The following is a 5,991-nucleotide window of genomic DNA, read 5'->3' as shown; positions in this document are numbered from 1 at the left end:
AAGCATTATCTAGAAAAATTGAGCAACTCTCCCTTCTAATGCGGAAATAAAGGTGAACAGAGGCCTATCAGAACAGAGAACTAACTTGGGTCATAAACGAACTGCTTTTGTCCATTGCCATTCCAAGAAGAAACAGCCATTATCGTCCTTCAATACCACAACAACAACAATTACAGTAACGTAATTAAACATACTTGATATTTATTCATTGTCTTGACATGTATAATCAGAGTACAGTTGTGACATACTTGTCAGTATCAAGTAATTTCGCTGCAGCCTCGAAGTAGTCAAAGAAATCTGGGGCGATCTCCATGTCATCTGTTAACCAATTAACCATGGAAATGAGATGGCATGCGGAAACATCTAAGAACAAGAACCATCAAGGAGATCAGACCTTCCAGAATGATTACTCGACGGAAATCATGCTTAATGAATAGCTCATCCAAGGCCCATTTATAGTGGTCTAAGTTAAGAAACATCGTTAGGACAAGAACCGATCATATCATCAACTCTAAAGAAAACACTCATCAATTCAGGACCACATACTAGCTATCTTGTAATATGCAACTTTTTCTCCTGGTCTTTCAGTGCGCACAGGCTCAAGATCCACATGCTGCAACACATCAAAGGCAAAAAGAACACTGAGTTCTAGCTAAACAAAAACAAATATACACTGAGTAATAGATTTTGTCAAAACCTCAAATTAACATTTTAAAAACGTTTAGCATACAGAAGTTCAGGATAGTTATTCACTGAAGATCGAACAACTACTATAAGTACGAAAACATACTAGAAAAAATAAGAAATATACGCATATCTGTAGGCCAATTACATGGTTGCTCATGGGACTATCAAAAAAAATCCAAAGCAATGCAAAAGAATGAAAATAACATAAAAAAGAAAGAAACACATAGGGCTTGCTCCATTACCTTGCAAAGAAGGAAAAACAAAAGTTCAAGTATGAACAGTACAGAAGTCCAGCTTGTACAACGACCCTTAGATGATCTAGAAAAAGTGCATGCATACTTGGACTAATACCATGATTGACCATGAGACAAACTCTAAAAATAACATCTCAAGAACTAAAATTATAAAAAAATGAAAAAAATAAAATATATAGCACCATGCACCTTTGCCTTGCAAAATATGGGATGCAATGTGGAAAACCAGAAGTTCAACCATTAATTAGAAAGAAGTCCAGCATCTACTGAAGATAGTGGATCATCAAAAATAACAAACCATTGACTGAAGTCAAGCATCTACTTATAGCACAGAAGTTCAGGTGCGAATGTTCTAGCAGTCTAGCTTGTACAACAGAACGAAAATTGATTGAAGCAACAACCCCGATTAAATTTGGTTCCCAGATTTAATCGTTTGGGTCAATTCCTACACATCAAAAGCCATTTCGAACGTCGTCATACTCCAGATAAAACATCCAAAAAAGATCCGCCATCAATCAGTGCGCTCGAACAACAAACCGCGACGGGAGGCAGAAAGTGCAATCCGCAATTTCGGAATGAATGAGCCAGCCAAATCGAATTAACAAAACGGGGAGGATTCAACCGCCATTTCAAACGTCATCATGCTCCGGATAAATAAGAAAATGATCCCCATCATACTGTCCCTCGAACAAAAAACCACGGCAGGAGGCAGAAGATCCAATCGCCGGATTTCGATTTGTATGAGCTCGCATTTTCAAATTAACAACATGGGCAAAATTTTGTCTCACTAATGCACACAAATACACACCCAATTTGAATAGAAAACCTACAAATCTACAACAGCGGCCGAAACCAATCCCGCAGACGAAGAACAGAGGTGGCGGAACACCAAATCGAATTCGTTCAAAAATAACAACAAATCATGAAGTAAGTGTAATGGGTATCTAGCTCGTTGGTGGATTTTCTCTCGGCCGAATCTAGCTCATGTTGGTGAATGGGTATCCAGCTCCGACTCCGACAGCCACTCCGAGAGAAGTTATCACTCCGACTCCGAAGATACTCAAGATGAAGGTTTTGCCGGTCTAGCACTTGTTTCAACCAACTCCTACGACATATTTGACTCACCAAATGAAGGAATTGGAAGATGCTTCATGGCCAAAGGTCCTAAGGTAACACACCCCGAGTATGTTGATCTCAATAGTGATGAAGATGACTTGTTAGGTGATGATTTGCTTGTTGACAACTCTAGTGATGAATACTATGATGAAACGTCAATTAATCATGCTAATCAAGATAAAACGAATGACAATGATAAGGAGAAGATTGAGGCTCTAACTAAAGAACTAAACACTCTTAAGTTAGCTCATGAAACTATCTTCGAAGATCATCAAGAACTTTTAAGAGCTCATGAGAAATTACGCTTTGAAAAGCTCAATCTTGAGCAAGAGCATGAGTTCTTAAAAGCAATCAATGATGATCTCCGCAAGAAAAGTTCTTCTTACATTGCCAAGCGTTTACTCTTATCCACTTACATGCCTCAAGTCAAGTCTAGTAACAAGAACAAGAAAGATTCTTCCTCTAGCAGTAACAATGATCATGCTAAATCCAATATTGTTGCTTCTAGTAGTTCTCTTGATTCCACTAATGATTCTTTTATCCAAGTTACACTTGAGCAAGAAAATAGCTTATTGAAGGGAATTATAGAGAAAGGAGTGTACAAAAGCCTTGCCGGGAGTAAGCAATTCGAGGAAATTGTGCGCAAGCAAGGAATGCACCGGAAGAATCAAGGTGTTGGTTTTGAACGAAAGTTCAATGCCAATGGAGTTGAGTGGGAAGAAGATCAATACCCCAAGACAAAGTTTGTTCCTCAACAAGAGAAGTATGATACTTCTTTCAAGGGGACACAAGCTCAAGATGATCTTCCACCACAAGACTGCAAGCAAAAAGGCAAGGACAAGCTTCAAGAGGAAATTGATGCATTTGATGAAGCTCCTAAGACCTTAGTCAAGTGGATTCCCAAGACTACTTCAAGTTCCACTTCATCAAGTACGACTACAACTCCAAGGATTCCCATCAAGATGGTGTGGATCCAAAAGAAGAAGAACTAGAGAGTTCTTGAGGGTGACTCCGCCAACATACTTCACTCTTATCATTTTGGCAAGAACAAGTGCAATCAACTTCCACATCTTGCACTAGTTCAAGGAGTCACAAACCCTCTTGTTGGTAAGACAAGGGACAAGGTAACCTAAAAGTTTTCATGGACATCATCTTGTGTGTGCATCACTCTATGTCTATGGATATCCTTGTTTGTTCCTTGTGGGACTAACCCATGTAGGTATTGAAAGTGCAATTCACTCAAATGGATAGCTCCATGTGATCTACATCAACATTGAGCATCCACATCTTCAACATCTACATGAAGTCATCATTGACAAAACCCGAGGTTAGTTCATCCCTCTAAGGGGGGATATCACATCTAGGGGGAGCTTTACTCTAAGACTTGAGCTAAAGCAACTCTAAAGATGTGAACACAACAATGCTTTATGTAAAAGTGGTAACCCCACTTGAGCTTAAACGATGAGTATGACCTATGATCAAGTGTTCTCACTTGACTCCTAATTCAATATACTCATATATAGATGACCTTGTCATCGCAAATTGCTTGGTAGATGCTAGAATTGGTTGTGCATGCCTTGTCACATATTTCATTTGCCATCTTATTGTGTGAGCATGCTGGTTGCATATTACTCATTCGAGGACATCCACTTGTTGTTTTGATTGTTCGGTTTTATTTCCTTTTGCCAAGTGGATGGACAAGAATGCCTAAGAACCTCCTCTAGCTATCTATGCTTTTCTCGTCTCAAACTCTATTCATGCAACATCACAAAATTTGATCAAGTCAGATTCGAACCACTCTGTGTGAGGAGCGCTCGGAGTCCCCGATTCGTCATAGACTTAAACTTCCAAAACCTCTTTGTGATTCTCGGTCTGACCGATACCCTACTTTTGGTCCTACCGAGATCATTAAGTTGATCTATGTGTTCGATCTCGGTGCAACCGATTTGAACCATTCGGTCACACCGAGTTGCAATAACTGTATACAGTTTTGCATCGCGGTGCCACCGAGTTGTTCCACTCGGTCACACCGACAGGGTCGGGCTATATATAGTCACGGGCAAAAATTTGGAAATTTCTCTGAACCCCTTCGCCCGCGCGATAGCCTGCTCTGCCAACGTGGTCTCCGGATCGTCTCCTCGCCGCCAGCCGCCTCCAGTCGCTGGTCTCCGTCGCCGTCAACGGAAATTCAACCCCGCCGTTGCCGCCGTAGCGAGTCTCCGCCGAACTAGGGTATGGACTCGATCTTTGTGCTATTCCCCAATCCGATTCTTAGCACATTGTGATCCTCATGATTCTTTCCATGTTTGTTAAACTTCTATCCAGTCAATGAACTCGTAGATTAGGTTTAACTCGAAAATTCTAGGTTTAGGTTTCCGCCGAAACCATCTCGGACCCACCGAGTTGAAAAACTCGGTCCCACTGATTTGGCTTATGCCATTGCACAAGTGAGACTCGGTCTGACCGAGAATTACTTATCGGTGTGACCGATTTTGGAACTTTGTGAAACCCTAGCAGTCTCGGTGCCACCGAACTGTGACTCGGTCCAACCGAGTTCACTAGTTTAGGTTCCAAAACTGCTTCGGTATCACCGAGTTTGAAAATCGATAGATCCGAGATGATTTCAGTGGGAAACTAAAACTAAGTTTTTGAGTCATTCTTTTGCAAAAATCTCTGCATTTTGTGATGCTCATCTATTCTACCTCATCTATAAACTATTCACAGGGTCAGCAGTCAGCTTGTTCATCATGTCAGACCAAAGTGATAGCCAGAACATGTCAGAAGAGCAAGTGCAGATGAGTGAGGGCACTAGTCCCTCAAGTTCCTCAGATGATGGCAGCAGAAGTACTCCTAGCAATCTGCCAAAAGATGCCACAAGACAAAGGAAGAAGAGAACCTCAGAATCAGAGGATGAATACTATGTGGCAGAAGAGGAAGCAACTTCAAAGAGAGTAGTGCTTGAGAAGGAACATGGCTCAGCTCAAGGCACAAAGCCAGGGATGAAAGTCAAAAGGCCAGCAGGCAGGCAGCCTATGTCAAAGGCCAGAGCTTCAACTGAGAAACCCACTCCCATAGAGCCAGTTGCTGCTGAGGGAAAGAAGAGGAAGGAAAGGGTCAAGAAGACCGTAGCCAAAGTGCTTGGAAAGGCTTCCATCATGGAAGAAGAGGAAGAAGAAGAGGTTGCTGCACCAGCACCTAAGGCACCCAAGCTGATGGGTGATGCCATAAGATCAGGGTCAACTGCTTCTAAGGCCAAGCCAGCTCCAAAGCCAAAGCCAAAGAGGAATACAAGAAGCATCCCAGCTGCTGAGAAGAACAAGGCCCCAGTGCCTGACATTGCTGAAGAAGAAGAAGGTCAAGTGCTCAGAAAGCTCAAGCCCAAGATCCCAGACCATAGTGATGCTCATCCTGTGGCTGAGGACATGAAGCTCAAAAGAGACTCAGGGCTGAGGAAGTGGAGAGAAGCAGATCCGTATGCTTCAAGGAGGAGGACTGCTGTTGACTACAGATTTCACACCAAGGAACAGCAGGACTTCTATGAGACAGTGCCGCTTGATAAGAAGCCAATAGTCTGTGATATGAGATGGGTTGACTGGCAATACATCAAGGACAACGAAGAGTACTACCCTGGAGTGCAGGACAGCTTCAAGGCATGTGGAGTAGAGGACTTTGTTGGGCAGAAGCTCACAAAGTGGAACGAGGAGCTTATCATGCAGTTCTACTCCACAACCCATTTTTATCCAGATGGCAGGATTGTATGGATGTCAGAGGGTACGAGGTACCAGTCTACAGTTACTGAATGGGCTCAGCTGATTAATGCCCCAGAGGAGCAAGCAGATGACTTGGACATTTATGCCAAGAAGAAGATGGACCACAACTCTATGTCCAACATGTACAAGGAGATTCCAAATGAAGCACTTGACACTTTCAAGTT

General features: G+C 42.3%; 1 long non-coding RNA gene across 1 annotated transcript; it reads right to left on the bottom strand.

The window, feature by feature from the left end:
• Positions 1-246: 246 nt before the first annotated feature.
• Positions 247-621, bottom strand: LOC125534307. Its single transcript, XR_007294448.1, has 3 exons — positions 547-621; positions 395-463; positions 247-318 (listed from the first exon to the last, which is right to left on the bottom strand). It is a non-coding gene; the product is annotated as an uncharacterized LOC125534307 (long non-coding RNA).
• Positions 622-5,991: the final 5,370 nt, after the last annotated feature.

The sequence above is a fragment of the Triticum urartu genome, chromosome 1 (genome assembly GCF_003073215.2).
Source record: "Triticum urartu cultivar G1812 chromosome 1, Tu2.1, whole genome shotgun sequence".
Classification (NCBI taxonomy): Eukaryota; Viridiplantae; Streptophyta; class Magnoliopsida; order Poales; family Poaceae; genus Triticum; species Triticum urartu.
The sequence above is the reverse complement of the archived record's forward strand: the minus strand, read 5'-3'. Positions and strand labels throughout refer to the sequence as shown.